The following is a 26,555-nucleotide window of genomic DNA, read 5'->3' as shown; positions in this document are numbered from 1 at the left end:
TGCTGGTTCTATATAGTTGAAAAATGTGCTCTGTGTGATCCTTCTAGGATCTGGTTCTTCTCTTAACATCAAAAGTCTAAATTACTCAGTACCTATTGTGTGCTTGCACAGGACCAGTTATTGCTGTAAATGCAAACTGTTACAGTCTTACTTTTCCTGTGAAACCTTCTCTGCGTTTATTTCCTCCAGCATGCTTCAAAAGAGCCTGTGCTTCCGTATGAGCTTATTCTGAAAAGAACGAACATCTCTCTGTTTTTGTGGACTACTTTCATTGATTTTTCACTTACCATTTTTGGCAATAAGACTTATGTAAGAAAAAGACAGACAAAGACTTTTATTCCTCTAGGAAATATCAGTGCTTGTGGAATGACTGAAGAGTGGAGTTAGGAGCATGTGTGACTTTTCTGAAAGGAGGGGGGATGTAAAGGAAAATAACAGCGTTTAGTGACATTTAAACTGAACACTCGTGTGTTTCGACCACTAGAGGTCTGTATTTCCTACTTTTAAAGTAAGAGAATTGCTGTATTAGTCAAGTTTCATCGCTTTGCAAAACAGCCACTTCAAGATAATTTAGGTTTCAAAGACAAGGCAAAATACCTATCACTGAACTTCTGCACGTCTCTAATATATAATGTAACAGTTAATTTTAGTACATTCTTCCTTATTTCTAATTTCCTCAATTCTTGACATGTCCTTGGTTTTTAACCTTCGAATGCTCACACTTCTGTCTAAATCTCACACTTTTAAGAAAAGAAACAGGATCCTCGTACTTTGTTTTCTAAGACAAAAGCAACTTGAACTCATCTAAGCTTTTGTATCAGATGAAGAATAATATTAAAGGGAAACTAAAAGTGTAGCTTACTTTAAAATTGAAGATGGAGAAACTGTGATGTAAAAGACAATTTGAAAACTAAAAAGGCTTTTTGTAAACCATACAGCTTGTTTCAGAGGTCAGCCACAGAGTATTCTTGAAATTATTTCTAGGTTAACTTGACTCAAGCATGTATTTCCCTCTTTGGAGGAAGACAATTTTATTGTTGAAAAAGCCTCTTCAGAAATAATCCTTTTTTTTTTTAAAAAAAAGAGATTTAAGGGTCATTCTTTTTCTCTTGGAAATTGAAAGGCAGCACTTTTTGGTGATTCAAATAGTGATTTTTTTTTTTAGACCTTAAGAGCTGCATACATTCCATGAATTGTAAGCCATTCTACAATTTCAAACTGTAAGCATCTTTAACCCTTTTTAGCTAAACCACTCTCGCCAACCTTTCACTAATATACCTAGGTCTGTCATGACAATTTTGAACAGTGTCAGTAATGTTATCATTGCAAATTTATTTATTTCCCCAATAAGAGTTGGGGCTGTTCAGTCTGGAGAAGAGGAGGCTCCTAGGTGACCTTATTGTGGCCTTTGAGTATCTGAAGGGGGCCTACAGAAAAGCTGGGGAGGGACTTTTTAGGCTATCAGGTAGTGACAGTACTAGGGAGAATGGTGCAAAGCTGGGGATGGGTAGGTTGAGCCTGGACTTAAGGAGGAAGTTGTTCAGCATGAGTGGTGAGAGCCTGGAATAGGTTGCCCAGGGAGGTGGTTGAGGCCCCATCCCTGGAGGTGTTTAAGGCCAGGCTAGATGAGTCTTTGGCCAGCCTGATCTAGGGTAGGGTGTCCCTGCCAATGGCAGGGGATTTGAACTAGATGATCCTTGTGGTCCCTTCCAATCCTAACCGATTCTAGGATTTCAATCCAGAGAAGCAAGTTTGTTGGTATTATGGTGACATTTGTTTTATTGAAGCTATTAGACAAGCAAAGTTGAATCAAAAAATGAGTATTAACAGTGCTTTGTTGTGCCAGATCTGTAGAAATAATCAGTGTCTTATCCTTTGTTCACATCATGGCTTAGACGGCGTCGGTGTAGCTCTGTGCGCTTCAGAGATGTTTGGGTACAAGCACATGATGTTTATATCTTGAAGCTGCTAAAAATAGGAGCATTGGGAGAGAGTTGAAGTGATACCTAGAGATAGAAAATTAGCAAGTACCTGACTAGATTTGAAACAGAAGAAACCCAATTTTTTTGCATCTGGCAAAAATTTGCCTATGTAAAAGATCACCTTAAAACCACTAATTTATGGGACTCTAAGAGTGATGAATTAAATATTCCAAGTAGTTTTATTGGGCATTAAACATTTAATAACACTACAATATAATATGCAATGAACTTTTCACATGCTGTTTTTAAAATCCTACACTGTAATTACGTCAGGGTTTATAATTCTGGCAGTTTGAGCAGCAGTGAAAACTCAGACTGTAAGCACTATGACAGTACATGCAAAAAGAGTCCAAAAACACTGGAAATACTTCATGTTCCTTAGCCCTTTGGCCAAAGTTAACTCTAACAGTTCTCTTGTCATATGTGTGTGGTTTGTGTGGTTGTTTTTCCCCAGAAATTGAGAGATCCTGATGTACATATTTCCATAAAATGGCACTTGCAGATGTCAGTGCCAAGGAAAGTTTGCTCAACTTCACTAGTTTCTCAATCTCATTGAAATGTAGTCATTTAGAGCAGGCTAGCATAGCAATGATTAAGAGATGTGGGGTTTGGAACAAAATTTTGTTGACTGATTGATCCACAGAACAGTTGTTATAGTTTGCCAGAAGTCTTTCAGCTGAGAGTAAATTTTGGTATTTTAAGTTTCATTCTGCAAATCCTCTAGGTTTAGGTTTAAAACTCAACATTGTTTTCTGGGACCTTTTTCTTTATAGACACTTTTTTTTTCCCTCTGCTGTTTGAAGGGAGGAAAAACATTCTTGGGTTCAACAAATATAGAACTGAACTCCAAAACCCTGATAAATTACACTTTCTCAACATGCAGTGTGTTTATCTAATCTCTTGGGGATGATAAGGAGGTAATGGTTCTAGACAGCACTGGTTCTGGCTTGACAGCATACCTGATACTCCAAATATCTTAGATTTTTCTAAATAATTTTCTGGTCTCTTTCATGTTTGTCCATCAATGTTTGGTTTTCTTTGGCCAAGGCTGCACAAATGTGCTGAAAACTCTCTGGTGTTCAATATTATTTTAGACATTATATATCCTTATGAGATGTGAATATAAAATTATATGCACAGACTTCACTTATGTGATGGTTTTGGTGTTACACCTCCCCACTTTGGAAATCACCCAGACTAGACTCAGCTGGCTCTGGAAATTGAATGAAGCTTTATATTTACAGCTTAGCACAATATACCAGTAGATATTTACAATATATATATATAGAAATATACAAGTTAAAAGGTAATAGAGAACACAACAGCCCTCCCAGAAACCTGAGTCCCCAGGAGGGGCACACAACCACCCTTCCACCTTTTACCATCCCTCTCTACCTTACCCTAGATGTTGCCTTGTGCCCAAGGAAGATTGGAGGGTCGGCCATGGGGGGTTAGGAAGCAGGTGGATTAATCACAGACATGGCAGGTTAGGTTAGAGGGAGAGGGAAGTGTAGCCCAATGCCCAGGCTGTGACCAACTGTGTTTGTGTTCTTGGTCTTATACATCTTAGCAAGCCTATGAGTGAAGTAGACATCACCCCTGTTTCCCTTTTACAGCCTGTAATCTAATTCTTCTCACCAAATCATTCTAAGTAGCTTCAAACTAGCACAAAAATCAAATAAAACATATATCTTAAAACTTCTACATCACTACTTCCAAAACTAAGCATCAAAACACTAAGCTTCACAAAAGATGATGTCTGAAAGGTTAATCTCCATATGGCATCTCCTTGTTCAAGTCACAGTTGCTCTATCTTGACAGGAGCAAAGATCATGTTTTTCTTCCCTAGTTATTGAGTCTATAGCTGAATTAGTTTTTCATCACAAAAAAAATAATTAGTATAGCAGTAAACATTTGTTCTTGTTTATATCACAGAGCAAAGAATTATCTTTTCTGAAAGAGGCTGGAGACACTTAGACATACTGAGCCTTCAAAATGAGGATGTTAACTGTCATAATCAATCCAGCATGGATTTTTGCACCTCTGCTCTAGCCATTAGCTTAACCAAAACATGATGATCAGTGCCATCCTAGGAGATAAAAATGGTCAAAAATCAGCAGGCAAACCTAAAGTCTGATTCTCATCTCCTCACTGCTAACAATGGCATTCAGATACCAGGAAAAAAACCCAATCTATTTCAGATCAAGGTAGAATTGTCATTTCTAGGGTTCTGAACATTGATGTGAGAGGATTTCTGAAGGGCAACAGAACACAGGTACTATTTTACTATGCATGTACAGCTTACTGCACATTCATAATTTCAGATTTGATGCTTGGTTATGTAGTATCTTCAGGGTATTTGTAAGTATATGAGAGTCAATAGTTAAGAAGAATTAAGCCATTAGGTCCCAGAACGAATAAAAGTGGGATTAGTTTGAGCTGTGAAAGGTTAGGTGCTGCAGTTACTTTCTCGGAGTGATAGTAAACAAATGGATTAACACATTTCCTTTATTGCAGCTGGAATTGCCTATATAAAATATAGTGTGCCCCATGTGATCATTTTTAATAAAAGGCAGAAATGAAATTTAGCTTTTTTAAGTGCAAGAGAAATAATGGGATGAATTTTAAGTTTCTATTCTGACAGCCTAGCTCCATGGAGTAAGAATTTTACAGTATTGTTTTACATAAGTACACAGGAGTGTACACAAATGTAGTTTCTGGATACCTAACCATACATCTGAAATTTCTACTGGTTCTGTGGTTTCCATATGGAATGAACCATAAACTTCTGCTGTGAACTCTTCCAATCTCAGGAGCAAGGGAAATAACAGAAATTCTGGACTTCATCCAGATCTATTTATGATATTTATATTGTATTTTATATTAAAAAGCTGGTGGAGAGGCAAGAGAGTAAAAACTTACTGAAATAAAAAGCACTACTGAAAGCCTTTATTATGCCCTTTTCTAACAGAGCAGACATGAGATAACTTCTGAGGTCACAGGTATCTTACTGCTTTTCAAAGCATATATAAAATCACACTTTCACTTATTGAATCTTTTATTGAATTATTTATCTGTTTTTAAGGTTGGTCTTCTTTACTGAAGCTTGTGGGTACTTCTGTATATGAAAATAGCAATAACAGCAATGGTTATTCACTCTTTCAGGAGAAATACGATTACTGTGATTTCAAGCATGTAGAGCTTAAGGGGTTACAAGATGTTATCTGAGCTAGTTTCAATACCTACAGTCTCTGGTCATTCTTGTTTGTTGCTGGAGTGAATGTCTTTGTGCCTCTACCACTGAAAGAGTTCTTAGTTTCACTATCTAGATCTTCTCAGTATTGGTCAGTGGTCTAGTAGAAGGTGCCTATTGCCCAGAGAGAAGCTTTTTGGGAGGAACGAAAGCTACTTCCACAAACTGGAACAAATGCAGGACAGAGCCTTTCTCTTCTACTGCTATACAAGGAAGAGAGGATGCATACACAGGCAATTAACTTGTTGCTTAGCTGTTTTTTAACAGTATCTGATTTTTATAAAGGTAATAGTTTCAGCACTCTATGCATCTTGGAGGTCTCAACTGTGCCAAGAATTGCTGAGGTTAGAACTCAGACTGACAGGAAGAAACAGTACTGGCATGTAAAGATCCTCAGCTCTATAGGTTTTTATGCCACTTTGAAACACAAATCTTACACTTCTTGGCATGATTGCATGCTGTGATTACACCAAACGACTTTGTATTTCAACCACTTGTCCTTTCTCTAGTTTAACCAAGACATCAAGGTACTTGCCCTGCAGCAATGTTGGAGGTAGTGTTTTGTTACTACTGTGAGCTTACCATTTCTATTCTTGAATATTATGGAGTTGAAAAGTATTGGAGACCCTGTAGCAGAAATTATGCATTTTTGTTACTTAAAACACCTACTTTCAAGTGCTGCTGCAGTGTTGCAAGAACGAAGCTGCTTTGGCTAACTTAGAAAAGCATAGAGCTGCTACATGCTTTTAACATGTATGTTTTACTTCAGAAAATCTACCCCCACTGAAGAAAAGGTATTAAATTCCTCATGAGGTCACTGCAGACAAGGCAAATCCTGGAAATCCCTCGTATAGATTGTCCCTTGTTAGGTGTTGGATGAAGCATGGTATTGAGTGCATAAGCAAGGAGCAGCTCTGCAAACAGTATTACTTCTTTTCTGGTACAAGAAACTGCCTTTTTATACTTCCTTGTAAAGAGTAAGAAAGATGCTGTAAGAGAGTTTACTGACATTGATTTGCTCCTAGTTGTGCAGCAAATAAGTAACATGCTGCTGTATGTGAGGCCTTACCTGTATGTTAATCCTCAGTGGGACATTTTATTGTCATTAAGCTAAATCACTAGAGTAGAGCCACAATGTACTTAAGAGCTGTCTATAGGCACCATAAACAGTCCCTTCTGCAGGATGTGCTTTTTTTATACTTAGTCCCCACAAAAACACAAGGCAAGTGTAAATGAATAACAAGCTTTAGAAATGCATTGCTCAGAGTAATGCAGTTATCTCTTATCTTCAGTGATATGATATGATAATATCATATGGTATGTCAGGAAGTGAGAGAGAAGAGGTATATAAAATCCTTTGCTTCTTTTCCAGAAACAGACCTCTATTAAACAAGAGGTGTTCCACTTTTTAATCTAATGGCAATTAGACAAATTGGCTGAAAGTAGATCCCATTGCTCATCGTCATCTAAAAAATCCAGATCTGTAACAAATTGTGTCCTTGATTCATAACCATCACTGGTGTGAAAATGACTGATAGAAGCTTTTGCTTTGAGTAATGAAAGCATTACCTGTAAACCAAGCAGAGATATAGCATGTATATGGGGACAAAGAAATACCAGTATCACTAATGTATCTGTTGTGTAAACTAAAACCAACTAATGTAGAAACTCTATCACTATGCTTCCAAGCCCATGGCTAGTGATTTCCACATACTAATAGTTCAAGTGTTATGACCAGGGAAAACAAATCTCATATTAAATTCTTTTTTCTTCTTCTGCTTTTGACCTCGTACTGAAAAACAGTGTTTGTCTTACAGGGTCAGCTAAAGCAAATGTATTGTAGACTTCTGTTCAAAGAAATCAATGTTAGATTTCAACACCTTTGTTCAGAGTGGTGTTTTTCCATGTGTCATAATTCAGCAATACATAATAGGATTTGGTTCACCGTGTTTGACTGAGATACTTGATTACTTTTATGTAATTAAGTATCTTTACAGTGGGAAAATATCACACAATGGCAATATGCCTCAGAAAAGACTTTTCCTTAAATGAGAATGTTAGGAACAGCCTGAAGGGAAAAAGTTAAAAGATTAAAAGCTAAGGATCAGCATGGAGGCTTCTTAATGAATACCTCATTAGGGTCAGAAAAAGGAAACCAAAGGCAGAAAGGGAAGAAAACAGTGTAACTGGTAAAGAGATTTTTATTCAGACTTAAAAAAAAAAATCCTTTAAAATGGTAATGCAACTAAGCTCAAGAGAAGTTAGTATCATTGTTAACTGTTAGTAAGTGTAACATGGAAAACAGAGGCTGAATTGTGCTTTCATTTGCACAGAACTCCTGTTAAGGGCAGATCATTATGAGAGCTAGGAGAGAATTTGAGTAGCCAAATAGAGACATGCAATATATCTGCAATTTTTGTGTAAGTCAACTGGACTACTGAGGTGCTAAGGAATTAATCAAAGGGAAAGAAAGGTTAAATACAGACATCTCAATTCATGTCAGTGTGGCAGGTATTGTCACCCATGGAAAGACCAAGATACTGTGATCCTTAGTGCTTTGCCTGGAAGGCAGCATAATTAGAGGAATGATACCCAGATGTTCTGCCAGATTTGTGCAGCTTGTTTCCTAGATGGATTTTCTGTTTTGTTTATTGGTGGTGTTTTTGTTTAGCACATTGTTGGTTGGTTTTTGGAGGATGTGTTTGTTTCAAGTAAAATTTACTGCTTTGTTTTCAAAATAAAATTCAACGGCCAGGTGTTTTTAGTGTCCTGGCTCTGAGGTGCTCCTCTTGAGTATTGAAAACCAGCCACAGAGATAGCAGAACAAAGGTAGCTGTTACAGGTAGACTGTCAGCTGAGATACAGTGCTGTGAAACAGTGCATCCTCAGTGAGGTGCAGTCTTGGTTCTCAAGCAAACAACCACACAGATGGTCGAAAAGGTAGTGCTGTGGCCTCCAAAAGATACCACATAAGCTTTGCTTTAGTGATAAGATAGTTACAAATTGAGCTGAGCAAATGTTTGGCTGTGTGGCTGTCCTGTGCTGAAATGAGGTTTTTAATGGTTGCTTTAAGACATCATCATAAAACACATTTGAAGGCAAAGTATTTTTGAGCCTTTTTCTCTGAAGTGCTTTTGAGGAAGCCCATGGGTAAAGAAGTATCTTTTACTTGAAATAAAGCCATATTGAGAAGAAGAAAACCTGTAATTATCATAGTAAGCTGCTAATAATAAAGCCAAAAGGAGAGCAATACAAACAGAAATCTAACAGCAGAGCTTGAGTTTCACTTGGAAAACACAGGCCGATTCCTGATCCATGCTTTCTGTTTCTTATTCTTGTACATTAAAGACCCTGAGGCAGGAGGAAATCCTGAGCAACCTGAGTGATTGGCAGACCACCTCTTGGACTCAAATCTGCCATGTAAGCAGGGGGTTAAGGAAAACTGGGTTTTTTTAGCTTGGGTAGCAAGAATGAGTAAAGAGAACAAATGAAAACCAATAAGGGTATATGAAGAAAAAGATGAAATGGTGACATATCAAAAACGGGGATTGGGAGGGGCATGCTTGGTTCCTCAAACAAGTTCAGGCTGCATTCTTTGTATGTTATGTGCTCTCTGGTTCAAGCAAAGGGCCTGGCCAGGCTCTGCTGATGCTACAGCAGAGTTAAATGGAGTATAACTGCCAAAAGAACATTTTTAGGGAAGTTAACTAGTGCATTTTTCTCCTTTTCATAAACCCCCAACATAGAAGTACAGCTGTTCAGTGGATTTCTGGAATGTTTTGCTGTTTGCATGGGCCCCTCTGAGCTGAAAGTGCTGAGGCACAGTACTCTCATTCAGTGTATTCCTCTCAGTTTTCAGAAAACTGAAGGAACAGAAATAGAAAATAAAAAGCATTCCTATAATTAATCTGCTGATTATTACATTCTACTAGCCAATGGTCTGCCAGTAACTGACAAATTTGTATGACCTTAGAAGTAAAGAAAGGAACAGGTGGATTAGCTGAAATTAGGCATTTGCTTAAATCTTCCTTTGCTCTGACTGTAAATCTAATTACAGCTTTCAGCTCAAGCAGTGAAGTGCTGTCTAAATACTGACCTTGCCCAAATTCAGCTATTGCTGGTTACCTTTTGCTGTAGCCTACTTTTTGTCTTCTCTTCAATCACGCCACTCACTGATGCATTGCCAATCTGATTTCACTTTCCTGCTGGGAGGTCATCTTCAGTTATTACCCATTTTCTGTGCCTGTAAGAGAAATGCTACTCAACTACAGTACAAGGAGATAAACACCACAAATAGTAACCAAGCATTCATGGCATTGTTATATAGTGGATACTTGGGCAGTTTTGCTATCAAACAAAGACCAAATGGAATGGAAATTGTAAACGACATCTGACAGCCCAGAATCTGTAGTTCTTTCAGATGATGGTGCAACAGGAAATGCTAACAGCATGCCATTTAGATCTTGGTAGTTTCCTTCCCTTAGTTGCAATTCACTTGAAAGCTCAAAGTAATTTTAGCATAATCCATCATTTATCTGTAGACAAGGCCATAAATGATTACAATAGCCTGTCTCTTTCATACCTGTTTTGTGTCAAACAATCCCAGCTGTTAGGACTTAAGACTCAAAATAACCTCTCTGCTTGTTTGTTACAGCTGAGGTAAAAATAACATGTACAAGTATCATAACTTTCATTGTCTGATTTGTTACATTCCCTAAAATGTTAAAAAATTGCACAGATTATTCAGGGTACATCTGTGGGTTGGGTTTTTTTTGGGCAAAGGATCAATTTTAGAAGATAGCACAGAACATGGCATGAGTGCTCTGAGTACAATGAATATCTATTGGTGAAAGTGATCTTAAGAGACCAATTTGTTGATGGAAGGGGAGCAAAAAGAAAGATTATGGTTAGCAAAAGCTTACCGGCTTGCTTTTTTCTGTAGGGTTTTTAGGACTAGGAGACAGAAAATAATGCTGTGATTAGTAACTTTCTGTGCAGCAGCAGCTGTATAAAAGAAAACAGCTCTGCTGGAGCCTTTCTGGTCTTCAGGCTGTGGGCCTCATGCCTGAGGTCTACACACCTTCAAGCTCGTAAGGATAAATTGCGTTGCCCTTTATTCAAACTCTCCAGTGCATCTGAACTTGTCTTATGTATACATGCCAGAACTTTAACATTTTGTATGAAGTTAAATCCAAGTCAGTAGCTGAGATTAAGCTTTCAGCAGTTGGAACCTATTTATTCCTCTTAGCATGGTGGAAACTAAACCCACAGTAGTTGAAAGAACAAAATCAGTCTTCCCTCTATTTTCCCTTCTCTTTGGAAGTGATACAGATTTTTCTAACAAGGCAGAAGCTGACTACTTAAAAATACCATAGTCTCCCTTAGGACAATCTGCAAATCAGAACTGCTATCCAAGAATTCTGCAAAACCATTCGTTAACACATGGCAGAACACAACATCTGTGCAGCAATTCCACCAGAAGTGCAGTGGCACAACTTGAAAACAGGAGGCACAAACTTCAGAAGTAAGCTAGGTATGACTCAAACTGAAACTGCCTGCATCTCTGGGTTCTGAGCTTATATGTTTTTATCTGGAGAAATAATTGCTATTTGGTTGCCAGTATTACTGTCAGAAGTAGGTGAGAGGTTTATTTTGCTTTGCTTATCTACTCCTTATTCATTTGGTCATTTTCTCTGGCATATCTAATATACTGATCAAGCAGATGTAGTCATATGCCAATGAATATTGATAACACATATCTCCAACTCTGCTTTAGGTATAACACATCCAAATTAAATTCTAGTCTATTTTGGGTCTTACTGAGGTGCCTCCTGGAAAATAACCATTACATTCAGGGGAAAAAAAGGGCGTGTTATAACCCATGTAATCTGAGTCATGACATAGTATTTGATTAAAATAATGCATAAATATCCATGTTCTCTATTCAAGTCAAGGTGGACACAATCTGTATTGAAGTTACCAGGGCAGAAAAGGAGGAATACAGACAGGTAGCACACAAACCACTCTGTAATAATTCATTAGATGCCTTGAAATTTGGGCAGTGCTAGCCACAGGAAAGATTCTGAATATTCTGGTGGCACTAGTTGCTTCTGAAGCTCAAGAAGGCAGAGGGAAAAAAAGGTAGTGAGCAAATGAAAGTAATTTGTGACTTAAAACATTTTCAATTAATATTGTACTTCTGCATAAACAAGGACAGTGAATGGGAGTTTGTAGGTTATATAAGATAACCATATTAATTTCTGAGGCTGTAGTAAAGAATCCTAAGCAGTGGCAGAGAAAATATATAAATATATCTCTTTAACACAGAGACTGAAATGACCACAGTGCAGAAAACTCAGAGTGTAGGAAAATAAAACTAGTGCCCATTATCTGAAATAAAACTAGTTATATGTGTCAGTTCCCATTACAGTGTCTGCAAACACAATCCATATGTTTCAACAGAATTATTCAGTGTGTAAATAAATCACAATGTTTACATTCAGCATCTGCCTACATTTTTACAGCACAAACAGCAAAAAGAAAGGATACATTTCCAGACCTATAATACAATTAAAGATTGCATTAGTCATCCAGCAGCTAACACAAATAGAAACCATGCATGTTGCTGTTTTCAGTGGATTGTGAAAATCACGGTGTGTTGTGACCACTATAAACTGAGAAGTAGTGCTCTCCTCTCTGCTGTAGTGCTGTGGGTACTGGCACTTCAATCTGGTATTTACTGCCTCTTAAACCGTAACTCCTAGCTGCGGTTTGCACGTACTGTCCAATGGAAGTGAGTTGCTGTTTCCAAGCAGGAAGGCAGGACACCTCACACTACTAGAAATGGGCACACTTCTCTCCTCCAGCGTGAGAACTGTGTTTCCATCTGCTGCCTTGACAAAAGCAGAGGGAGTATGAAACCAAGTATATTCGAATTTAATGATAAATGTGACTTCTCTTAATCATGCAGGATCACTTCGCCTAGCAACATAAAGTAGGAAGCACTCCATAGTTGTAACTGATTTTTCTTTGCTATGTAGTTCAGGTTGTAGAGCAAAAAAGTGTACAGAAATACCACGTTCCTGCTGGAAAGGCATACAACAAACTCTTAGTTGAGTAAAAGCTTAGTTTGTAGGCACTTCATGTTTTGAAAGATGCTGTAGTTGAAAAGACACTGGTGGCAACAAGCAAAATTGTCTGCCATACTCAGGAAACATTTGTTTAATGGTGAAACATCTAAATGAGCCTTTCACTATCATCACAGTAGTAGTACCTGCTTCAGATCATATCCAGTTCTTCTTTACAGGCAAAAACCTGATCAAGTTAGTGGTGTGGGTCCATGCAAGTGAAAATATGCCGCTTCCTCCCTAGTAAAACTTCTCTCTACCCTTACCCCCTTCTATGCTTTCTGATTTTACTATGCCCGGTTTCTAGCCTGTCCCATGCTATGCATCAACCACACCATTCGAAGCAAGTGCTGGTACTAAGGGACGTGATGGAAATTTACAGAGAACTACAGCATACTCTGGACAGAATCCTGCTGTTGCTTGTTGCCACACATCGGATCTAGCGAGTTTGCAGAACTACAGAAAGGACTGTAATTGGATTTTGCAGCTGTACTGCTTCTACATACTGTGATCCATCCGACTCCTTTAGTTACTGAGGACAGTAAATACGTTACATGATTTCACCTGAACATGCTATTTCGATGAAACCAATACTTGTTGCAAACAGGCAGATATGGTATTGCCCATTAGACTAGAAAAGAGATGTGTTTGCACAAGGTTCAAAAATCATCAGCATTACTTGTATGGTCAAGTTTTGATTAATGTATCGTGAGCTTAGCACCGTGATTTAAAAAAAGAGAAGTTAAATACTCATCTTTACCAGAGGTCAGAGGGCTAACTGCCTTTTGTAGGCTGTCTGTAAGAGTCTTTAGGGTGAGGCGTTATGGTCCGAGGGCTGTACCTTCTACCAGAAAGTGCCTTTGCTCTATATGCAGCCTGCTGCCAGCCTGAGCGGCTCACATAGCACGGCGGTGAGTTTCTGGGACGTTTCGCCGTCTCAAAACCAATTAGGTGGTGTGGGCTCAGTGGGCAGGCCTCGACTGGCAAAGCCATGGCACAGGACTGCTGTGCCTGCGCTTTGTCCGGAGCTGGGACTTCGCTGCCAACTTCATCTAGACAAAGCCCTAATTCACTAGGAGGCTGCACAGACCGCAGGCACTTCCTTTCCCCCGGGGCAGGGCAGTGTGTTCCCAGCGAGGTGTAGGCGAGAAGCGACGCGACGGCAGAGCCCCCAGCGGGCGCGCAGGGGCCGCCCCGTCGAAGCCGCCCCCCCGCGCCCGCGGAAACTGCCAGCGGGACGCACCTTACCTGGCTCCGCGGAGGGCCGGCCGAGGGGAGTTAAGCAGCCGCGGCCCGGCGGGCCGGGCCAGCAGAAGGCTCAGCCTCGACGGCACTCGCAGCGCACCACGTTGTGCTGGGCTAGCTTGCGCTCCGAGCGCCGCTGCGCCCCACCGCACCGCTCCTCCCGCTCCGTCGCGCAGCCCCTCTATTTATAACGAGGGGCGTTGCAGCCCAGCCCATCTCGTCCGCTGTGTCTTCCCACCCATCTCCCGGGACAGACCCTCTGACCTGTCTCCCTCCCACTTCTCCCTCGCTACACCCTCCTCCGTCCCTCTGCACTGGCACGCCCGCAGCTGGAGCGTCTCCGCCTGCTGCGTGTGCGGAGGCGGCGGGACGGCAGGGCTGTGTTGAGAGTGAGGGGTGCCTAAGGCGAGGTGGCGGGCTGGAGTAGTGTCTCCTGGCACTGGGCATTTCAGCAGCTTGTGGTTAGTCGGAGAAGGGCGTCTGCCGGCGCTTGTAGCGAGGGGGTGGGCACAGAATGCAAGCTCCTTGCTTTTTTATTTCAGCTTGAGTGAAGCAAATGTCGCAAGAGGCGTACGAGCGCTTCCACTTCTCTAGGAATCCCCTGGGCGCCTTGTGAGCACAACCACTATGCTCGGATCGACGCTAGCGAGGTTGAAATATGTGTAAAATGGGCATAAGTCTGCCGAACTTTATTCCTTGAGAGTAGAGGGAAGAAGGAAGTGGGTACGTTGAAGCCCCTAGGAATACCCATCCCAGGAGGTGTGCTCGTCACGTCGCTGCTGCGTACATAAAAATAAAGGACTTAATGTATGAGGGAGTTTGCTTCTGTCTCTTCCTGAACCAGTAGGCTGGTCAGGGAGCAGCTCTCCAGACAGGATTTTTGATATTGACATACTTGTCACAAACAGGATTTCAGAAGCTCTGTTGTAGTATTATCTGACCATAGTTAGGGACAGAATTAGTGCTTCTAATGGAACTGCACAACTGCAGATTGCTTTCTTGTCTTGTTAGGTAATTTAAGCATGTTTTTGAAGGCTATCTTAAGGAAGACATCATCTAGGATGGTACTATCTTTCAAAGATTGACAGAGTAACTTTATCACTAAGCAGTCTCTAATTACTACAGTAATAATTAGTACAGTGGTAGGAGACGGCAAATCAAAAAGAAACATTTGGATTCTGCACTAATAACTTCAGCTGCAGTAACAATTGTTTGTCAGCATCTGCACAAGCAATCAGTGAAGTCTTGTCTGGCTGCAATTTGTTTTTGAGACTCTGTTAGGTAGAAACGCAGAAATGAGGGACATTACATGAACTTAATTGCTCCAGACTCTGTCTGATGGGCCATGAGTACATTACATAGAGTCACTAATTCACCTGTGATGTGATTTTCTTAGTCTGATCTTATGTCATGTCAAGAAAAAACATCTGCTTTTTCATCAGAGCAGTGGTCAGGATCGAAACAGTCTGTACTGGCAGCATCCTAGCCCCCTGCCACTTGTAGAGTAATTGGTCTCCTCTCTGCAGAGATCATGCTGAGATATCTTATGATGAACTATGTACAGATTCACACATTTATCATGACAGGGACCAGAAACTGCTTGTCAGTAAGTACTGTTAAGGCCTCTATGGTCCCCGAAGCTGGCTGCAGCAGTGGGTGCTTTTATTTACATATGTGTTGTTATTTGTACTACATGGGACTCTTGACATATGGGACACATTTATTCTAGCTGAACAATTCTTTACATGTGTGACTGATTACAAAACCCTACTTAGTATCAGTATATGTGGTAATTTGTGTACTGCTGCCTCAGTTTGTTCTGTTCTAAAACCTGCTGGATGGAGCTCATACTGGGGGGGGTGGGGTGTGTGAAGGGGAGAGAGACATCCATAAGATGATGCTTGCAGGTATTTGTCCTCTAGCAGTATTTCACTTCTCCTAAAGATAATCAGAAGGAAGTGAGGCCAAATCCAAATACCAGCTACTTAGAGTCACCAAATGCCTCTGGATGTGTGAATCATTGTCTGAAATCAAGTGTTTGATTTATTACATTTTATCACTGCTTTTATTCAGGAAAGGAACGGGAAAGTAGATGGCAGCTGTCTTTTTAACCAGAATAAAATTAAAATCAAACAAAAAAAACCCAAATAAACCAACATACAAAACTTCTTTATTAATAGTATTCTTTTTTGAAAGATATATGTGAAAATGAATTCAAGTCTGCATCTCTCTGTTCAGTCCATGTCTGGTGGATGTGCACAGAAGAGAATACAAAAAGTAATGTCATTTTGAAAAAACGTCCTTATTACCAACAGTTTTGTCTCTGGAACCCCAGTAACAAAACTGTAACGTGATGAGGACCGAAACATGCACTCACTATAGAAATGTGATTTACAGAACCATCCAGTGAATAATAGACATGATGACTACAATTCTGTTTTCACTGACTTGCTGTAAATAAAGAGGCTTCTTCCTACCAGAACTACCTGTCTATAATACAGAAAAGGCTTCAGGGAGCAGCTTTCATTCTATTGCTGCTGTTAAGAAGGTGACTGGAGATTTTGGTTGCTATCAGATCAAATAGGTAGCTTTTCTAATAGTGATGTTTATTGAAAGCTCTACTACTATATTGAGAACAAATTGTTTAAAGCAGATTTGCTTTGGGACCTTAAAATCACCTTGCCTTTAAAACCTTCTGATTTTTAGTAAGTAATACGTTTGGAATGATTCACACCTAAACCTTTTGGCTGGATTTTTATCCCCTGTTTTCAGGTTTTCCTGTAAGAATAAGTAGAAAATAGTTTCCTTTGTTGAAACCTGCTGTTCTAGGGGTAGATTCTCCCATGCCTCTGGGTGTAGAGAGCCAGGCTTGAGGAAGGCAGCACCGGTTGTGAGATTTGGGCATTGCTGTTTCTATTAATTGTGTTCCTTTGTATGTGTTTCCCCATTGCTGCTTCTTTTAGGATATACATTGGACTTTTGCACATGTATTATAGCTATGCATTTGCTTAGGAGAAAATAGGTAATTCAGAGGCAGGTCTTTGCCTGTACTGAAAACCTGCATGTGGCCTGGTAGCAAGCTGACCTGAGTGTGCTTATGGCTTGCATGGAGATAAGAAAATGTAGAAATGTATTTTTAACAACAGTTCTTGTAGAGTGGTTCTTTTTGCTACGTGAATATTTTGGTCATATCCTGTTTTTGAGGAAAAAAATCAAGACCCTGTCCCAGGTCAGCGTATCTAAATGTACATTTAGTCTACATCTGGGGTAAACTATAGCATTTACTTGATCGCCCAGCTTGATGCTGGACTCCTCTCCAGCAGAGGTGGAGGTGGGGGCCAGGAAAAGAAGAGCAGACCCACAGGTTAAAATGAAAATGAGTTTAATGAAAAAGCCAATCTGCTGCCAATGTCAGTACAAAGAATATAAGGTTGTGTTCTACCCAGCAAAGGACAGAGAATCCATTCTCAAGAGCAGGAGGAATCCAAGCTCAGCAAACTTCCCTCCTCCTCCATACTGGGTATGATGTTTATGATATGGGATACACTTGTGAGCCAGTTCAGGTCAGCTGTCCTGGCTAACTTAAACTGCTAAAGGTCTGCAGCCCATGGCTGGCTGTCCCCAGCAAAACCTGAGTAATCTGTTATTTAGGTTTGTGTTATCCCCTTTATCAGTGAGCTGTGTTTTCAGAATGCTCCTTTCCTTTATGTCTATTATAACTGAAAGTTACTGGACAATATTAAGGAGAGAAAATATCAAAGGAATGGTAAACATTGTAATTCTTGTTGTTCTCTCCTTCATCTTAAATCTGTTCAGCTGTAGGAATAATGTTAGTAGCTTACCTTGTAGGAATAGGAAACTGTATTACTGTCTTGCATCCTCTCTATGTGAGTCTGTTGGAGCCATAAGGATTTGGTCAGCCTATCAAGCTCCAAGAGTAATAGGTGTTTGTGTGTGTGACAGGAGGAAAGAGCAGAAGAGGGAGAAATGTCTTTTGGGACAAGCCAGGAAGGTCATTTGCAGATTTTTGAGCAGCAGTGCTGTTAATATCCACAAGGTCTGTGTCTCCAGAGCTATGGAAATTTACTCTTTTTTTTTTCCCCTCCCTGACAAGATGTTTGAATAATTGCAGTAGTTAATCTCTTTCCAGGAAACTATATGCTTCTAGTCTTCCTCATCTTGTATGCTTTAATTGTATCCCTTATAATCACCATAGAATACAGCATAAATGGGCACCGGAAGATATGAAGACTGCCTAAGTCAGTGTTTCAACTCTCAGTGTTTTCTTAGGTCTTTGAAGTTTAATTTGGTTTATTTTGGTAAATAGTAGATTATTTCTTTGTTTGACTTCTGTGACTTTAGAAAGCTGAACTGAATGAGAAGGGTGTGGCATCCTAATTTTCTGAAGTTTATAAAATAGGTGCTTATTTTTATTATCTAGATTTGGGATTTACTAGATCATTAGTTTGACAACAACAGCAGCTTTTTGGGATTACATCTGTTGAATTCAGTGGCCGAAAGAACAGATGTAATGGTTTTGGAGTGCAGGAGTTGCTGTCCTGCAGCAAGGTTATACTAGACCTGTGGGTATTTAGTAAGTGCAATACATCTAGCCCTGCATGGGAAGCTACTCTCACTAATGGGAAGTAGTATTAGATAGTTCTATGGGCAGAAAAGGATGTTAACTTAACGTTCTTATTGTTAAAGTAAATCCATGACTGGTGTGTCAGATCACCAGATGAATGCAGAATTCTGACCCTTCTGCCAGAGCTCTTTCTGCAATAGGAGGGCAGCTGACTCAGTGCAGACTTCTTGTACTCCCTGTAGGTGTTATTTGGGCTCCCAGGGGAGTGAGTGGATCTGTAGGAAGCAGAGGTGCCAGAGCAATGTCATTTGCTTCCTGTGGATGATAGAGGCCGGCAAGTACTGGGTGCTCTGCTACTGGCAACCAAGACCTGAGCCAGATGAGCCCAGGTATTGACAAGGCAGCATCCAGGGACTGGGGCTGGGGACACTGAACTGTGCTCCCATTGCTTTGCAGTCCCCAGGGGCAAGGGACCACAGTCATCTCTTTGAGAAAATAACAGGGAAGAAGAATAATTGGGAAGATATTTTCTCTTCTTTTGGAGACTTTCTTAAGGGTTCATAACATCAGGTTCACTTGCTTGAAAAATTCTAGATGGCAATGTTGAAATAGGGTATTATTCAATAAACCCTTGTACACACCTCATTTCCATGGCTGCCCTCTTAGTTCATGGAGCAGGACTCTCACCTTCAGGTGCAGGCACAGGCCAAGTATGTTGGATGTGGAGAGAAAATGCAGGGAGGATGCATTTGCTGCTTGTGCTCTACACCATCTTCATAGTCACAGGAGCTGCTGCAGGACTGGCAGCAGTTCCAAAAAGCACATTGCTGTTTTCCTGTGTGGGCAAGACATCTGTTGCTAAACTGCATGTAAAGTAGACCCTGGTTTGCTGCACTGATTTTTAATGTAAGAGCAGACAGTACTGAAGGGCTTTCATGATGTATTTCCTTCTGTGTACTCTTCCTTTACTGTCTGTCTCATTCATGTAAAAAATCTGGTGTTTGTTTAAATGAATGGAGCTCACGCTGGATAAGGAACATTTTACTCTGCCCATGCTGCTGTTAACCTGACTGGGTCATGGAGATCCAAGAAGAGCTATCTTTTCAGTGACTCATAATAACTGTCAAGCTGGAGTGAAAGCCAGTCATTTGTGTGAAAGGGCAAAGGAAATGGCCTCAAGTTGTGTCAGGGAAGGTTTAGGTTGGATGTTGGGAGGAAGTTCTTTACTGAGTGGGTGGTCAGGTGGTCAGGCACTGGAACAGGCTGCCCAGGGAAGTGGTGGAGTCACCATCCCTGAAAGTGTCTAAAAAGAGAGTGGATGTGGTGCTTGAGGCTATTGTCTAGTAATTAAGGATACTGGGATGAAGGTTGGACTGGATGATCCTGGTGGTCCTTTCCAACCATAGCAATTCATAGTGATTAGATGTTGTGCTGAGAGATTTGGTTTAGTCAGGGACTTGTCAGTGCGAAACTAAAGATTCGAGTCAATGATCTTGAAGGTCTTTTCTGTGATTCAGTATAACCAGCCCTTTTCTCTCAAGACTTGTAGGCTTTATCTTTAATAGTGTTTCATCACAGGCTCCTGTAATTTGATTTGATTTAGCCATTTCAACCTGGTCTGGGGATGGTCACCTATACTGCATGATTGTGGCCAAGTTCTTTCTGGGGACTGGCAGCAAAATGTTACAAATGCAATTTTTAAAATGATACATTGTTAAATAAAATATTACACAGATCATACCAATCAAAAGAATATTTTTATGAAGTTGAGCACAAGGCAGTGACCACTAAATGTAATCATGATCCAAAAATGTGTGAAGCTTGACTCCCATTTTTCTCATTGGCTGTTATGTCTCCTCTAGATTCAGCGCTGATCCAGGCTAGTGGCATCATTTATGTTACAGGTGAAATAAAGGCAGGATTTGAGCCAAAAAAGCATTGCTATGAAAAGAATTAGGTTCAAATTCCTAAGAAGCGGAAGCTGCAATAATGGTGGTGGAAGTATGTTTGGAAAGGCTTTGTGATTTATTCTCAATATGTGATGCTACGTGTGAACTGAATTGAGCATACTTAATAGGGGAACGCATTGTACCCCTTAGAGTAAATCCATCTCATCTGAAGCAAACTTTACATACAAATTTTATTCAGGGTAGAACAGAGTTAAAACTTGAGAGGATCCTATTAAATATTGAAACACAGAACTTGTAAGTTGTAAAGTTTGTGACTCTTGCGTATGTGGCTCACATTAAGTGCAGCAGAACAGGATGGTTTGGGCGCCTTCTGTTGACATGCTAATGATTTGAAGCTCTTACAGGCCATAAGAACTCTCTCATTTAATTTTTAACTGATCATAAAATGAGCAGTTTCTGGAAAAGGCTGTGGTTATGGTAAAGCAAGCTGTTGTTTGCTTTGCTTAATCATCTCCGAAACATGAGTTTGGACTAATGTGTAATTAGTGATTTTAAAGGTGTCTTTTTGCACAACAGCAATCATGACTTTCAATTGTGGTGAGTTTGAATTCAGTCTGAATTCATAAAAACACATTTATCCTTTGGAAGCAGAGGGAAAACAAAAGCTAGTGTTTGAGCTGGCCTCTTCTTTTTGAGCCTTAATCATTGTGGTTAAAAGTTACTGGAGAGGATGCTGTGTTATTGGTGATACTACTATGTGAAAAACTCTTCTCCAACAGGATTGTGGAAAGACTTAGATTTGGGAATTCTGTAAATGTGCCGAGTTGTGCAGCTATAAAATTCACAACATTATTTAGCATGTTCTTTGAGCTAAAAAGCAGAAAAAGATGGATCCTCTCTACTTGGAGAAAACAGTGTTAGCTAGTTAGAAGGGGAGGTTGCTGTTTCTGGAAAAGAAATGTAACCAACAGCAGAGTATTTAACACAGAAGTATTAAGCAGATTCTTTTGTTCTCTACATAAAACTATGATTTTTTTCCCCCTCCTCACCAGTGCAGTTGAGAATGAGAATAGTTGTCTGAACACTCAGTTGTGCCAGGCACATACTGGTCATCAACCTAACCCTGGACTGTTCCCGTGGGACAAAACAGACAGGGCAGAAGGACTATTATCGTCATCTCACAGGGTGATTAGGCCACTTAATTTCTTAGTAACTTAAAGATCCTCAGGAAGCTTCTGGCAGAGTGAAAATTCAACTCCCCTGCTGCCTCAGTCACAGAGCAATGCTATCTGCAAACCACTATGATCTGAGAAATAGTACTTCATAGTAAAGTTAGTATAAATAAGAGCAAACATCTTATAAAGTAAGGTAAGAAGTAGTTAGATTCCAATGCTTCTCAACTTGATCATGTTAAAAATAGGTGCTGCTTTCCAAGTATGGAGTGAGAGTGTATCTTATCTACTGTAGAGGTAACCCTTTGCAAATCTGTTACACTTCAATCAAAATCTAATCAAAGTACCCAGTATGCTACTGGAAAGGTGTGTATGAGCTACAGAATGAAAGAGTTTTACTTCTCATTGCCTTGTGTTGCTACTTAGACCCATGTAAGGGCTCAGTATGTCCTGGCAGAGCAAAAATGGAGGCAGTTAATACCCACTGTGGACATGGGTAAATGGCTAGGAAATGGGAGCTACCATTTTGCAGGAATTATCCACATGTCAAAATGTGTATTTGCCCTAAACTGGAGCAAACAGTTGGCCTTTCTTGTGAAGGGAAAATTTTGGAGAACACTGGTTTAGAATAACTGATTTGAAATGTGATAATATAAAATCATGTACATGTTGTGGTAAACCAGGGTAGGTTGGGGACTGACCTGTTGGAGAGCAGTGCAGAGGAGAGGGACTTTTAAGTCCTGGTGGATAGAAGGATGACCAGGAGCCAGCAACGTGTCCTTGTGGCCAAGAAGGCCAATGGCATCCCAGAGTGTATTGGAAGGGCTGTGGTTAGTAGATCAAGGGAGGTTCTCCTCCTTTTTTACTCTGTGCTGATAAAGCCACATCGGGAATATTGTATCCAGTTCTGTTCCCTCAGTCCAAGAAGGACCTCAGGGAACTACTTGAAAGAGTCCTGCATAGAGCTGCAAAGGTAGTTCAGGGAATGGAACATCTTCCTTGAGAGGAAGCTGGTGAGGGGCCTGGAACACAAGCCCTGTGAGGAGAGGCTGAGGGAGCTGGGGATGTTTAGCCTGGAGAAGAGGAGGCTCAGGGGGGACCTCATTGCTCTCTACAACTACCTGATGGGAGGTTGTAGCCAGGTGGGGGTTGGTTTCTTCTGCCATGCAACCAGCAACAGAACAAGGGGACACAGTCTCAAGTTGTGCCAGGAGAGGTCTAGGCTGGATGTTAGGAGGAAGTTGTTGCCAGAGAGAATGACTGGAATTGGAATGGGATGCCCAGGGAGGTGGTGGAGTCGCTGTCCCTGGAGGTGTTGAACAAAAGCGTGGGTGAGGCACTTAGTGGCATGGTCTGGTTGATTGGCCAGGGCTGGCTGCTAGGTTGGACTGAATGATCTTGGAGGTCTCTTCCAACCTGGTTGATTCTATGAAAGGTTGAGGGAGTGGGGGCTCTTTAGCTTGGGGAAGAGGAGATTGAGGGGTGGCCTCATTCATATTCATGAAGATGTGCAAGCTAAGTATCAGGATGACAGAGCCAGACTGCCCAGTGATGTCCAATGATAGGTCAAGGGGCAATGAGTGCAAGACAGAGCAGAGGAGATTGCACATAAACATCAGAAAAAACTTTTTCATTGCAAGGGTGTATTGGAGATTAATAACTGATTATGAATATTACTTTCTATACAAATATTAATTTTATTAATAATGTTTTTAAAATTCCCTGAGATTCTTTGGGTTTTTGGTCTACAGGAAGTAGTTGCACAGAAGTACACAGTTTAAACAATCAGAACTTGGAAAATAGGAACACAAAACCAGGAAAAAAAAATCTATACTTATGGTGTCTTGGCATTAACTTCAGCAGTTGCACTGATGATGCTTTTTGATCCCTGAGTAAGTCTCTCGTACCAAAGATGCTTTCAAAGTCATGGTATTGTTTCCAGGGTAAAATACAAAGTATTCCAGGCAGAGGGAAGGAGACAAGAGATGCTGCTGCTGAGTTACTAGGGCAAACTGCTTACATGTGGCTGCCTTGATTCCCAGTTAATGAGCCGTGACTGGGGAAAGGCAGGAAGGTGGTTTCTAAATCACCCCCTTTTAAATACTTCATTTTGAAAGTCAAACTGGCCAATAGACACTATCACCATTGTTCTGGCCAGTGAATTCAAAGTTTTGTGCCTCCTTTGACCACACAGGCACATTGAGGGGCAGCACAAGATGCCCTGAGATGTGGTGCTAAGCCCCCAGCCCTCAAGGCTTTGCTCACCTGACTCAGCTTCCTGGACCACAACAGAAGGAGGAGAGCAAGGATTAAATCAGCCTGGCAGGACTTATGCTCTACCATAACAGAGAGTGATCATAATGGGCTGGCCAGAGAGGTTGTGGAGTCTCCTTCTCTGGAAATTTCAAAACCCCCTGGATGCATTCTTATGTGGACTACTCTAGGTGATCCTGCTTTGGCAGGGGGTGTTGGACTGGGTGAGCTTTCAAGGACCCTTCCAACTCTTAATGCTCTGTAAATCTGTGAAATAAACATTATTTAGGACAGTATGAATAGACTCAAGGAGGTTGGAAGAGACCTCCAAGATCATCCAGTCCAACCTAGCACCCAGCCCTGTCCAATCAACTAGACCATGGCACTAAAGTGCCTCATCCAGGCTTTGCTTCAACATCTCCAGGGATGGCAACTTCACCACCTCCCTGGGCAGCCCATTCCAATGGCAAATCACTGTCTCTGTGATGACATTAGTAACCAAAGTTCAAAGCATCAAATCCACCAGAGGTTCACAGATTTACACATTCAGTATGCATTTTGAAGTGCTTCCATTATGGTGTGGGGGAGCACCTGACTAACAGACTGTCACAGGACCCTCCAGCTCCTGTTCCTGTGCATGTAGCAGGAGTTCCCCAATCTTACTTGCAAGAGGTTTGTGTTCTAGGGCTGTGACTGGAAACAAAGACTCTTCTGTTGTACTTCCTTCTGCTCCACCAGTGCACATCACAGAGGGTGGGTAGCCCAGGATGATGTTGTGCCACTGCGTAAAAAACATGTTGGAGCACTGCTGGGGCAGAGAGTGAGGGGACAAGGCTAATCAGTGGGGGGCTAACTATGCCCTTAAAGCCATTTTCTTTCATGGTTAATGAATTTCTAGAAGACCTGGTTATTTGTGCTAATTTTTGTTGTTAGTGGTCCAAAGAATCAGGAGCTAAGTATGATAACACATGGTTTAAAAGTCCAATCCAGGTGGCTGCTTGCTTTATTTAAAGCTCAGCCAGAATGTACTGTCATAGCAGCTTGTAAGTTATTATCTCCATGCTCTCAGAGCCTAGCCTGGCCAGGCCAGGCTGTGCCTTTGTCAGGCTGGTTTCAGACAGGATCAGGACACATTTTGGGGGCTGGGTTGTTTATCCAGGCATTGGCTGTTTTTAAAGAAAGTAAAACTAGTTCCTAGGCAACCTTAATGACCGGTAAGGACACGTTAGTTTGTTCGTAATTTAGATGACTTTAGCTTGTTTACTGTGATGTTTGGTTTATTGCAGTGGGCTGGCTTAGTTTATTAACACTAAACTATGTAAATATGAGGATGAGAAAAATAAACCACCAGAGAATCACAGTGTGGTTATCAGGCTAATTTTTTTTCTTCTTGAAAATGCTTTTATTGAACAAGTTTATGTTGTTAAACTTTTCACACCAAAGAGTAGCAGTATTTAGAGTGTTTTGGCCTGGAGAAGATATGAATTGCAAAAGGTGAATGGCAGTTCTGTAAAGTCTCTTTTAGTGTACCTACAAGCATACAAATGTAGAGACATGTAAACATACTTCTATCAAATTATCTATGTTCTCTGTATACTCACATAAGTGTATGTAAGAAAACAATCCTGTGTGGTGTTACTGTCATTCACAATTTTTTTCCTCCAAAGTACACATCTGTAGTTTTGATGTGGTCAGCCTTTATAGCAGAGCTTGTACTACTAGGCTTAGGAGGACAATTCTGGTCATAAGGAGTGATGTACTTTATTTTCTCAAAGACATAGATCAGGATCACTCTGTTATGCGGACAGCAATCATTAGGTGTTGAAATCATCTAATGAGTGGTATCAACATGTTGAAATGTTGCTAACATCAAAAACTAGTATAAAGGCATGTAAGTCCTTTTAGAAATATGCTTCCTGTCATGGTAGGCCAAAATAGGCTTATACATGTCCTGGCTTGATCAGACATGTTTTTCTGCTCTCCCTCCTTCTGCTATGGGGAGAAGCAACCACGGGAAAGAGGACAAAGAACCTGGAGTCATTGAGTCTAAGGACTCTGGCTTGCCTAGACTTGTTTTGCTCCTGTGGTAAACAAGGTACACACACTTCCTTGTGCCTGCTTTGTGCAAGGCCTATGTTTTTCCCAAATTTGGCTTCACCTAATATGCTCAAGCTTGGATAACTGCCATTCTGATTGGCTGTTCTGTGTCCAAAGGCTCATTAGTCTTGGGCTACGTTGATAAAAAGAGATGAGCAGGTAACACAAGGTGCTCTGCTGTTATATTCATGGAAGGTCATAGAGTTGGGAGGAGGAGGAGTTGTTGTCTCACCAAATAGTATGTGTACAGTGGGTTTCAAACTACGAATGTTTTGGACCAGGCTGTGTCAGTTGTCATGCCATTTAAGGTGTGAGTCAGCTCTGTACAAAGCTACCAATAGCTCCCAAGAAGACTTTCAAAGAAACTTGTCACATTGCTCTTGTGTTCTTTATGCTATATCAGAAGCAAGGATGAAACAGTGCTAGTTGGAGGTAACTTAGGATAGAGTCTCTTAGAGGTCAATCTCTGGATGTTAGGGCAGTGTTGGTCTTGGGCAGGCAGCTCTGAAGCAAATCAGGACCTCTCTACAGTACTCAAAGTTTCATCCATAGGCATCTTGATAGGAGGCTTTCTGAAACGAGCTTATTACTCTCTGTTTTGTAAAGGATATTCCACCTTTCAGCAGCAATCATGTCCAATCTCTTTTGTTGCCTTTTTCCTCTCCTCTTCTGTTAACTTTATCTGCTTTTTCTTCCTGGTGATTTTGCTGCCTTAATACCCCCAACCCTTTCTTCACTTAAAGGATTTGTCTGCCTCTGCAGACTCATTTTTTTCTTGCTTATGTGCTCTGAGGAAGGTAAAAGAATAAGGTTTGCTTACTTTTTAAAAAGCTATTTAAAAAGAGCATTATCCTTGTAAGAAAGCATGCAATAATCAGGAAATGAAAGAGGAGGAAGAACATCAATTCACAAGCAAATATTTCGCCTGTTT

The 26,555-nt window shown here is 40.7% G+C and overlaps 1 long non-coding RNA gene across 1 annotated transcript; it reads right to left on the bottom strand.

The window, feature by feature from the left end:
* Positions 1-1,760: 1,760 nt before the first annotated feature.
* Positions 1,761-13,745, bottom strand: LOC135180442 (uncharacterized). Its single transcript, XR_010304434.1, has 3 exons — positions 13,611-13,745; positions 9,361-9,478; positions 1,761-2,006 (listed from the first exon to the last, which is right to left on the bottom strand). It is a non-coding gene; the product is annotated as an uncharacterized LOC135180442 (long non-coding RNA).
* Between the last annotated feature and the right edge of the window lie 12,810 nt (positions 13,746-26,555).

Source organism: Pogoniulus pusillus, chromosome 13 (genome assembly GCF_015220805.1).
Source record: "Pogoniulus pusillus isolate bPogPus1 chromosome 13, bPogPus1.pri, whole genome shotgun sequence".
NCBI classification, from domain to species: domain Eukaryota; kingdom Metazoa; phylum Chordata; class Aves; order Piciformes; family Lybiidae; genus Pogoniulus; species Pogoniulus pusillus.
The sequence above is the reverse complement of the archived record's forward strand: the minus strand, read 5'-3'. Positions and strand labels throughout refer to the sequence as shown.